Here is an 11,959-nt window from a genome sequence, read left to right on the forward strand (position 1 = left end):
GGGGGGGAGGCGGGCGGCGGGGGGGGAGGCGGGCGGGGGGGGGGAGGCGGGCGGGGGGGGGGAGACTGGCGGGGGGGGAGACGGGCGGGGGGGGGAGACGGGCGGGGGGGGGGAGACGGGCGGGGGGGGGGAGACGGGCGGGGGGGGGGAGACGGGCGGGGGGGGGAGACGGGCGGGGGGGGTAGACGGGCGGGGGGGGGAGACGGGCGGGGGGGGAGACGGGCGGGGGGGGGAGACGGGCGGGGGGGGGAGACGGGCGGGGGGGGAGACGGGCGGGGGGGAGACGGGCGGGGGGGGAGACGGGTGGGGGGGGGGGGGAGACGGGCGGGGGGGGGAGACGGGCGGGGGGGGGAGACGGGCGGGGGGGGGGAGACGGGCGGGGGGGGGAGACGGGCGGGGGGGGGGAGACGGGCGGGGGGGGAGACGGGCGGGGGGGGGGGAGACGGGCGGGGGGGGACACGGGCGGGGGGGGGACACGGGCGGGGGGGGAGACGGGCGGGGGGGAGACGGGCGGGGGGGGAGACGGGCGGGGGGGGAGACGGGCGGGGGGGGGAGACGGGCGGGGGGGGAGACGGGCGGGGGGGAGACGGGCGGGGGGGAGACGGGCGGGGGGGGGAGACGGGCGGGGGGGGAGACGGGCGGGGGGGGAGACGGGCGGGGGGGGGGAGACGGGCGGGCGGGGGGAGACGGGCGGGGGGGGGAGACGGGCGGGGGGGGGGAGACGGGCGGGGGGGGGGAGACGGGCGGGGGGGGGAGACGGGCGGGGGGGGGGGAGACGGGCGGGGGGGGGGAGACGGGCGGGGGGGGGGGAGACGGGCGGGGGGGGGGGAGACGGGCGGGGGGGGGGGAGACGGGCGGGGGGGGGGAGACGGGCGGGGGCGGGAGACGGGCGGGGGGGAGATGGGCGGGGGGGAGACGGGCGGGGAAGAGAGGGGCGGGGGGGAGAGGGGCGGGGGGGGAGAGGGGCGGGGGGGAGAGGGGCGGGGGGGAGGGGGGCGGGGGAGAGGGGCGGGGGGGAGAGGGGCGGGGGGAGAGGGGTGCAGGGAGAGGGGTGCGGGGAGAGGGGTGGGGGGAGAGGGGTGGGGGGAGAGGGGTGGGGGGAGAGGGGTGGGGGGAGAGGGGTGGGGGGAGAGGGGTGGGGGAGAGGGGTGGGGGAGAGGGGTGGGGGGAGAGGGGTGGGGGGAGAGGGGTGGGGGGAGAGGGGTGGGGGGAGAGGGGTGGGGGGAGAGGGGTGGGGGGAGAGGGGTGGGGGGAGAGGGGTGGGGGGAGAGGGGCGGGGGGAGAGGGGTGGGGGGAGAGGGTTGGGGGGAGAGGGGTGGGGGGAGAGGGGTGGGGGGAGAGGGGTGGGGGGAGAGGGGTGGGGGGAGAGGGGTGGGGGGAGAGGGGTGGGGGTGGTGGTGGCTGTTGGGATGTTTAAGGGGGACTAAACAGCTAAGGTCATCAGTCCCCCATTCCAAAAACAAGCGAGACAAAGTCGCAGAGCAGATAAAACCCCAAGGGGAAGGAGACTGCCCCCCCCCCCCCCCAGGTGCTAAAGAACACAAATTAGGCAACGAACACTACAGAAAAGAAGAGTACAGACGAACACCAGACAGAAAGAAATAGAAGAAAAGAAGATGGCCGGAGACTGACTGACCACAACAACAAAAAAGGGAAAGAGTCAACCATCCGATGAGACACCAAAACAGCAACAAATATGGAGAGACGCGAGGACAAAAGACACAGAAACGGAGAAGTGCAGGACCCCCCTAAATGGATCCATAAAAAGGACTAGCACGGATAAAATATAAAACATTGTCAGCCATGGAGGCATCGTCGCATAAAATCAAAGGCAAGGTGCCCAGGAAATTAAAAGACTGCCGAAGGGTGCGCAGTCGGGGACACTCCAATAAAATGTGGGCGACCGTCAGCCGGGACCCACACCGACACAGGGGGGGATCCTCCTGACGCAAAAGATGGCCGTGCGTCAGGTATGTATGGCCGGTGCGGAGCCGACACAGGATAACAGAGTCCCTGCGAGAAGACCGCAGGGAGGAGCGCCACACATCGGTCGTCTCCTTGACAGCCCGCAGTTTATTAGGCATTGTCAAGCCTCGCCACTCAGCAGACCACATCCCAAGCACCTTACCGCGCAACACCAGCTGCAGATCGGGAGCCGTAAGGCCGATCTCCAAATCTGGGGCGTCGAGCGCCCCTTTGGCCAGCCTGTCAACACGTTCGTTCCCCGGGATGCCAACATGACCTGGCGTCCAAACCAAGACCACCGAACGTCCAGAACGGGCAATGGCGGAAACAGACTCCTGAATAGAGGACACCAGAGGAGAAGAGGGATAGCAGTGGTCGATGGCCTGAAGGCTGCTCAGGGAGTCACTGCAGATGACGATGGACCTACCTGAGCAGAAACGCATATGCTCAAGAGCGCGCAAGATGGCCACCAGCTCTGCAGTAAAAATACTGCAGCCAGCCGGCAAGGAGCGTTGCTCAACATGGGCAGCGTGAGCAAATGCGTAGGCAGTGCGACCATCAACCAGGGAACCATCAGTGTAGACAGGCTCACAGCCCGGAAATGATTCGAGGAGCGCAAGAAAACGGCGACGGAGGGCCACAGGCGGAACCAAGTCCTTAGGTCCCTGTGCCAAATCCAGACGGACGGACGGCCGGGACAAACACCAGGGAGGCGTAGGTGTACGGACCCGGAAGGGAGGCAGAAGAGGGAATGACCCCAGTTCTGACAGCAGGGACTGGACACGGGCAGCTACGGAAAGCCCAGACCTAGGTCGCCGTTCGGGCAGATGGAGGACCATGGCAGGGAAAAGCAGGCGACGATTGGGATGGTCTGGCGAGCAATGCACGTGGACAGCATAGTCTGCGAGCAGTCGATGGCGGCGAATCCGCAGCGGGGGAACCCCGGCCTCCACCAGTAGACTATCTACGGGGCTGCTACGAAAAGCACCAGTTGCAAGCCGAACCCCACAGTGGTGTATGGGGTCTAACAACTTCAACACTGAGGGTGATGCAGACCCATAGGCCAGGCACCCATAATCAAGCCGGGACTGCACAAGGGCTCTGTACAATCGCAGCAGCGTGCAGCGATCTGCACCCGAAGACGTGTGGCTAAGGCAGCGGAGGGCGTTGAGGTGCCGCCAGGATTTTTGCTTCAGCTGAGTAACATGAGGAACCCATGTGAGCCGGGCATCAAACACGAGTCCCAAGAAGCGGCAAGTGTCCACCACTTCAAGCAGGTGGCCGTCGAGGTAAAGTTCAGGATGAGGGTGGACCGTCCGACGCCTGCAGAAGTGCATAACTCGAGTCTTGGCTGCAGAGAACTGAAAACCATGAGTCAGAGCCCATGATGCTGCCTTGCGAACGGCGACTTGCAGCCTGCGGTCGGCGACTCCTGTAGTCGTGGAGCTAAATGAGATGCAGAAGTCGTCGGCATACAAAGAAGGAGACACCGACGACCCCACTGCTGCAGCCAGACCATTAATGGCCACTAGAAATAAGGAGACGCTCAACACTGAGCCCTGCGGGACCCCATTTTCCTGTATATAAGATGAACTAGAGGTGGCACCGACTTGCACCCAGAAAGAGCGGCGCAATAAAAAGGTTTGAAGAAAAGCCGGGAGCTGACCACGAAGACCCCACTCATGCAACGTGGCGAGGATGTGATGCCGCCATGTGGTGTCATACGCCTTCCGCAGATCGAAAAATACAGCAACGAGATGCTGACGTCGGGCAAAGGCCGTAAGGACTGCAGATTCCAGCCGCACCAAATTGTCCGTGGCAGACCGGCCCCGACGGAAGCCACCCTGGGATGGAGCGAGGAGACCGCGCGACTCAAGGACCCAACACAAACGCCGCCCCACAATACGTTCGAGCAATTTGCACAAAACGTTGGTGAGGGTAATGGGACGATAGCTGTCCACCGCCAGTGGGTCCGCACCGGACTTCAAGATGGGGACAATAACACCCTCTCGCCATTGCGACGGGAACACGCCTTCGCTCCAAATGCGATTAAATATCGCGAGAATGTGTCTCTGGCAGTCCCTGGAGAGATGCTTCAGCATCTGCGCGTGGATGCAGTCTGGGCCTGGTGCTGTATCAGGGCAATCGGCGAGGGCAGCGAGGAATTCCCTCTCGCTGAAAGGAGCATTGTATGTTTCAGAACGACGCGTGTGGAATGAGAACGGCGTCCGCTCGGCTCGCTCCTTTAGAGAGCGAAAGGCGGGGGGATAGGATGCAGTCGCAGAGCTCTGAGCAAAGTGCGCGGCAAGCCGTTCAGCAATGGCGGCAGCGTCCGTGCAGACAGCGCCGTCCAAGGAGAGCCCAGGGACACCCATAGGGGTCTGGTATCCGTAAATCCGCCGGATCCGGGACCACACGAGCGAGGGGGAGACATGGGAGCCCAAGGATGAGACATACCTCTCCCAGCACTCCTGCTTACGCCGTGCAATAAGACGACGGGCGAAGGCACGGAGCCTCTTAAAGGTGATGAGGGTCTCAAGAGACGGGTGCCGCCTACGACGCTGGAGAGCCCGCCGACGGTCGCGAATAGCCTCAGCAACCTCCGGCGACCACCAGGGTACAGCCCTCCTCCGAGGGTGGCCAGAAGAACGGGGGATGGCAGCCTCGGCCGCTGAAATGATGGACGTGGTTAAAACACGCACCACCTCGTCAATGTCACCCTGTGGGGGAGACTCAATGGTTGCAGCGGAAGTAAAAGCTGGCCAGTCAGCCCTGTGGAGAGCCCAGCGGGGCAAGCGCCCAGAAGAATGATGGTGGTTGGTGGTTGTTGGGATGTTTAAGGGGGACTAAACAGCGAAGGTCATCAGTCCCCCATCAGAAGAATGACACTGGGGCAGTGACAAATAGATGGGAAAATGGTCACTACCACACAGGTCAGGATGCACTCTCCAGTGGAGGGATGGGACAAGTCCAGGGCTGCAAATAGAGAGATCGATGGCCGAGAACGAGCCATGGGCCACACTGAAATGCGTGGGAGCACCGGTGTTCAAGAGGCTAAGGTCGAGCTGAGCCAACACATGCTCCACGGCCCGACCGCGGTCATCGGAGACAGTCCCACCCCATAGAGGGTTGTGGGCATTGAAATCGCCCAGCAGCAAAAAAGGTGGCGGCAGTTGGGCTATCAGAGCAGCCAGGACATGCTGCGCGACAGCACCATCAGGTGGAAGGTAAATACTGCAGACGGTAATAGCCTGTGGCGTCCACACCCGAACAGCAACAGCCTCTAAAGCTGTTTGTAGAGGTACAAACTCGCTGTGAAGAGAGTTAAGGACATATATGCAGACGCCACCAGACACCCTTTCATAAGCTGCCCGGTTCTTAAAATAACCCCGATAGCCACGGAGGGCGGGGGTTCGCATTGCTGGAAACCAAGTTTCCTGCAGAGCAGTGCAAAGGAAAGGATGACGGCTGATAAGTTGGCGGAACTCAGCTAGATGGTGGAAGAAACCGCTGCAGTTCCACTGGAGGATGGTATTAGCCATGGATGGGAAAGGCGTAAAGGGATTGGGGAGGCAGATTACGCCTCCGGGGCCCCTGCTGCTACTGAGTCACCACCTGGACAACAGCTATCTATTGCATCCGAGGGACTGGCGAGATCCATGTCCTCAGTGGACGCCAGAATCTCCACCTCATCCTCAGACGCAGAGCTTCTAGGAAGCGGTGGAATGGGTGCCACCGCAATGTCGGTAGCCTTGGGGAGTTTCTTCTTCTTCTGCTTCTCACACTGCGCCTTGGGTGGTTCAGGCTGGGAGGGCGTCACTGGGTCAGTCTCAGGGACAGACGATGACCGTGTGTCCCTACGACCAGGGATTGGCGGTTGTTTGAGCCACTTGTGGCTGTCAGCTTTGGAACCAGTCGGAACGTGCGAAGGGAGGTCCCCAAGGGACCCCTTCCTTACGAGAGTAGCCGAAGAAGTCTTACGCTTCTCCGGCTGGGAAGGGGGGACTGATGTCCCTGATGGTTGGGGGAGGTGTTGCTCCTGAAGTAGATGGAGCAGGAGCAACAGGAGGTTTAGTGCCCCCCACCATCAAAGGGGCAGGTGTGGGACTTCGACTCTGAGAGCTGACTGGAGTGGATGGAATTGTAGAAGGAGTGACAGTTGCGGCATAAGAAGCTGTCATGCGCACTGGATGAAGCCGATCATATTTCCGCTTTGCCTCAGTGTACGTCAGGCGGTCGAGAGTCTTAATTTTCCATGATCTTCCCCTCCTTCTGCAGAATCGGACAGTCTGGCGAGCAAGGCGAATGGTGCGCACCACAGTTCACATAGATTGGAGGCGGCGCACAGGGATGATCAGGATGGGAAGGTCGACCGCAATCGCGACAGACGAGGTCGGAAGCACAGCGTGAAGACATGTGGCCAAACTTCCAACACTTGAAGCACCGCATCGGGGGAGGGATATACGGCTTGACATCACAACGGTACACCATCACCTTGACCTTCCCAGGTAACGTGTCACCCTCGAAGGCCAAGATGAAGGCACCGGTGGCAACTTGATGATCCCTCGGACCCCGGTGGACGCGCCGGACGAAATGGACACCTCGGCGCTCCAAGTTGGCGCGCAGCTCGTAATCGGACTGTAAAAGGAGATCGCGGTGAAAAATAATTCCCTGGACCATATTTAAGCTGTTATGTGGGGTGATAGTAACAGACACATCCCCCAACTTCGTACAAGCCAGCAAGGCTCGTGACTGGGCAGAGGATGCCGTTTTTATCAACACCGATCTAGACCGCATCTTGGACAAGCCCTCCACCTCCCCGAACTTGTCCTCTAAATGTTCGACAAAGAACTGAGGCTTCACAGACACAAACGAGTCCCCGTCAGCTCTGGTACAGACGAGATACCGGGGCGAGTATCTTTCGCTCTCATTCACAGCCTTTCGTTCCTCCCATGGTGTGGCCAGGGAGGGGAACGATTTGGGGTCATACACATTAGCCTTAAAGTGAGCTTTGGAACGCTTCGAGACTGCTGACGGCTGGCCGCCAGCGAGAGATGATGTACCACGCTTCATTGCGGGTCATCCGCCCTGATGCCACCTACTCCGACCAAGGGCCCTCCCCATGGGCGCCACAGAGCCACAGCAAAGGCCACCTGGCAGGATGGCCATTGCCGGAAGTCCCGATGCCCCAGGGCGATGGGCATCTACTCTTTGGCATACGTGGGGAGTTAACGGCGCAGGCATCAGTAGAGCGATCCCTGTGTTGTCAGGGGGCTACAACCAAGAGGGTACATGGCGGCCCCACCACAACGGACTGACTACCGTGCTGGATCTTAGGTGCAAAAATGGCCAAGGTCGTCGTCGCAGTTAAAAGAAACACTGCAGAGTGCAGCGTGGTAATCGCCCAAGAGATCGAAAACGAGCGGGACACCATTGCAACGACGAGAAAGACGGCTAAAGGTCTAATTGCACGACGGATACAATGCACCATGTAAGGCGCCCTTCCCCAAGTGGCTCGCTCTTCGGAATAATTTAGAAAGATGGAGGTCAAACCCGAGAGGGGACCATCACATAAGGCCGAAACATGTGAGACTCCTTTTAGTCGCCTCTTACGACAGGCAGGAATACCGCGGGCCTATTCTAACCCCTGAACCCACAGGGGGAAGGGGTGGGGGGGAGATGGGTGGGGGGGAGATGGGTGGGGGGGAGATGGGTGGGGGGGAGATGGGTGGGGGGGAGATGGGTGGGGGGGAGATGGGTGGGGGGATGGGGAGATGAATGAAGGAGATGAAATAAGTTATTCCCTCCCCCCCCCCCCCCCAAAAAGAAGAGGACGTCCACCGCTACGACTTAGGCTACGAGGTGGGTTTTCCTCACAATAGGAAGACAGACTTCGAAAAGCAGTCGCTATTCGAGTAGCTTCTCATAACAGATTGCTGGCGAATGTATTGACAACATTCGGAACTCAAGGAAAACCTAAATCCGGGGAGCCAAGCGCGGATTTGAATTCCGCAGAATAGGTACTTCTCGAAGTGAGACATACACACTACCTGATCAAAAGTAATCGGACACCCCTATATAAATCAGAACTGTCGAAGTCAGATGTTACGACCTGCAAGCATAAGAGAAGTTGGCGAGTACTGTGTCACGCACAGGAGCAGTAATACAGAATAAGGGGTCAGGAGAGCTCACTGTCGGTGACTTTGAACGTGGTACTAGTCATTGATGTCTCGCGAGTAACAAATCTATCAGTGACATTTAAAACCCTTCTAAAGCTGCCCAAGTCGATTGCTGTGTGATTGTCGAGTGGAAACGGGAAGGAACAACAACAGCTACTCGCAAACCACGACCAGGCAAACCTCATGTACTGAAGGTATGGGCCGTCGAGCACTGCAGACGATGGTTGTAAAAAGCGTCACATGAAATCAGCAGAAGTAATCCGTCGTGAGTTCCAAAGTGCTACCAGCTACCCAGCTAGCAAGATGAATGAGCGTAGGGAATTGAAAAGAATGGTTATAGTGGTCGAACAGCTCCTCACAAGCCACACATCAGTAGTCAGTGATGCTTGAGATCATGGGAAGAACGACGCCACTGGACACTGATATCTGGAAACAAGTGATTTGGAATGATACCCTGTGGCAGTATGACGGAAGCGTTTGGGTTTGGTGAATGCCTAGAGAACGCACCCTGCTATCATAGTAGCTCCAAAAGTAAAGTACGGAGTCAGCACTGTGCACCGTGTACAGTAAAGGAACAGTTCGGAGACTGATAATATTAGCATAGCAAAGCAACTTCTTATAAAGTAGTATCGCGGAGGCAATGCTTAGCGAACAAAACCACTCCTGAAAGTGACTGAACTGTCCAGACTCCTGACCTGAACACAATTGCTACACCTTTGGGTTGATTTAGAACGTTGACTTCGCTCCAGACTCTAGTGTTCACCTTCTCTGGTTTCGGCTCTTGTGGAAGAATGGGCTTTCATTCTTCTACAGACATTCAGACACCTCAATGAATGTGTCCCCAGCAGAGTTCATGCGCATCATAAAGGCAATGTGTGGGCACACCCCATATTAATATCCATTAATAGGTGTCCGTGTACTTTTAATGAGATAATGTATTATCTTGCGACGAAAGTTGTCAATATAAAGACGATTTCCACTATATGTCGGTGTAATGTGACATTGCTATAATTTAAGACGCATTTATGTACTTGGATACATATACTTTTGTTCAAATACCGCCAAAGATATAGAATAAGTAATTACGCAGCCGCAGTGGGAAGCTTGCTAACTATTTCAGGGACTCTAGGGCACACATTTAAATGTTAGTCAAGTTTTCCTTGAACTATTTGTTTTCGAACCCACCCAATAACGCTCGCAGTTTTCTGGAACGTCCTTTCACCCAGGTAGTAAAATATTGACATGGTGGCTAGAAAACGCTGAATGATCTGTGAATAATGTGGTGGAAGGTATCATGTTCAGATACAACCACAACAAACATGATAAATATCCCACAACTTTGAGCGTAACCACTAGCTTAAATAATGAAGCTCGGTCTGATGGAAGGTATCCTTGCCACTGAAATCGAGAAAAAAAATGTACATAGAAATAATGGCACATTCAGAAGATATCTTGTATGCTGACGATTATGATCACTAAAGATGTCTAAAAAGAAAGTACTAGGTAACTTACAAACTGCTTACATCACAAGTGGTTCGTGCAGTTCCCCTTGATTCTCTAAGGAATTTCGTGAAAGGAGACCAACACATCCAGCAAGTGCGTAACGGGAGCCACAGCTGTCCGGTTTCGTGTTCGGTGTACGTTACATCAAGCCCTGAAGCGCTCGTTCGTGAACATTCTCTTCTCCGTTACTGCTGGACGACGACTCACATGGAAATAGTATTACTATCTAGAATTTACTACCTATACAAAAAATCTGACCCCTTAATCGACGGAATTTTGCCTCTTTAATTTTACCAAAAGAGAGCTATGGGTGCCCACTAAGAGATCTTGGTCTTAGCAGTCACCAAATATGATCCGTGTATGAAACAGAAACATACATACGAGAATCATAAATAATTTATACAAAATTCTAACTAGCACGTAACTTATGAATCCAAAGATTCTGTTTAGTTGTCATCAGGTCCCTTCCTTCGCATAGCCATGAACGAGATCGGATACGCCTAACTTCTATCAGCCATACATATCAAATAGTTTTCTGTTACGGTGATATTTAAATAATGAACACAACGATGATTTAAAACTCTCATGTCTGATATACTGTTATATTAGTCTCTTATAGTTTATTTGAAACTTATGACAGTCCTCGTTATTGCGACTCGTGAAAGTAGTATGACAATACTGTCAACGATTATAGCTCTTAATTGGCGTGTCCCTAGACAATTTGCCATTTGTGAATTTTGGACCTTAAGTGTTCGCAGTTTTGGACATCTTCTGGTATAATTATTGCCAATTTAGTTCAGTGCTGATCTCGACAGTTCATTTAATCGTGTCCTTTTAGGCTTTACTTCTGTTTTCAAACGATATTCGTTTTCTTTTTGTAAGTCTGTCTGGATTCATGCTTTTAATGTGGCCTTAGAATCATAACCTGCGTTTTCTCTCATTACGGATATCGATCCGTGCACGGTAACGCCACAGCCAAAGCTGTCCAGGTTGGTCTACGAGCCTCTGTAAAGCGAGAGGCTCGGCTCTGATACGTACAAATTGTAGCTGACTACCAGTCATAATCTTCAAAGGGGTACATATTGAAGGAAAAAATATCTGGAGGAAGGATTATACTTCAATGCATATTCACTTCTCAATTTTATAATTTCTTTCAGTTCTTGCAAATGATCCGTTCATTCAGTGTTTAAGTCAGCTTTTTCCTTCATCTGACTCAAATGCAATGTTTTAGACTATGTTGTGACACTTTTAGCCTACTTGTAGCACGAAAAGCGCTTAGAGATGGGCCTTTACCTTACTTTGCACCCATATTTCTTTCGTTCTCTTCCTTTCTCTCTTCAGACCATGTTGTTTCTGACTTCTGCCTAGATTTTTCCTCTTGTTAGTATCTTACCATAATTACAGCAAATGAGACTCTTTAAATGTACGATATTTCATGCTCGCCAAGTCCAGGATTTCATAGATATGAGACATGACACTTATCCACGCTGCCCCTGACAATGGAAATCAATCTATTAAATTCACAGTAATTTTTGATGGGTTCTTTTGTGACGCCAGCGATGCACGGTACCAATATGCTCGAAAAAGCCACGCTCGAAAATGCGATTTTTCAGTGCGTCATATTCCGGGTACTAGTGATCGCAGAGATAAGGGGTCAAGTGTTTTGAATAGCCCTCGGTCCAGCGACCATTTGTATACCTGTCGGAAGAACGGGCATAGTGCAGCCATCCTATAGTAAAGGGTCATAATGTAATCATTACACACTTCCCCCAGACCAGGCGCATCGGTTGGTTCTTTCGTATTAGGTATGGTCTACAGCGGACGTTGGGCGGCTTTCTAGGATGGACCTTAGGGGACTTATAAAAACACTATTTGATCATGGACGTTTGCCGAGAAAATCCCGAAAATCATGATTTTTTTTGGGTACGAAAAGTACCAATTGTGGGGATGGCCACTTCTATAATTTCTATTCGTGGCACAAGGTCGAAACTTTTATCGTATGTTTTTAACATGATATTCTACCGAGATCCAAAGGTTCCACGTTACCGTACTTATGCACGTAATATCTTGTCTGAAACGTAAATGTAGTTTTAACCGGCATAGTGAACATATGAAATGGTTCTATAGTCATCGCAACGGTTCTGAGGTCACCCAACATTGTTTTCAGTCCGTAGCTTTCACCAATAAAACTTAATGATGCGCTGTCTGTGCGTAACGGGCACTTCACGCCTATACAAGTTTGCCCAATGTGGTACGGCAGTGACAAGAAATGGACTATAAAGGTTTTAACACGTCTGAAAAGAACTTAAAAG

The 11,959-nt window shown here is 54.7% G+C and overlaps 1 pseudogene; it reads right to left on the reverse strand.

Annotated features, from left to right (window-relative positions):
• Nucleotides 1–4,184: 4,184 nt before the first annotated feature.
• Nucleotides 4,185–10,129, reverse strand: LOC126474575 (uncharacterized; annotated as a pseudogene).
• Nucleotides 10,130–11,959: the final 1,830 nt, after the last annotated feature.

This window comes from Schistocerca serialis, chromosome 4 (assembly GCF_023864345.2).
Source record: "Schistocerca serialis cubense isolate TAMUIC-IGC-003099 chromosome 4, iqSchSeri2.2, whole genome shotgun sequence".
NCBI lineage: Eukaryota > Metazoa > Arthropoda > Insecta > Orthoptera > Acrididae > Schistocerca > Schistocerca serialis.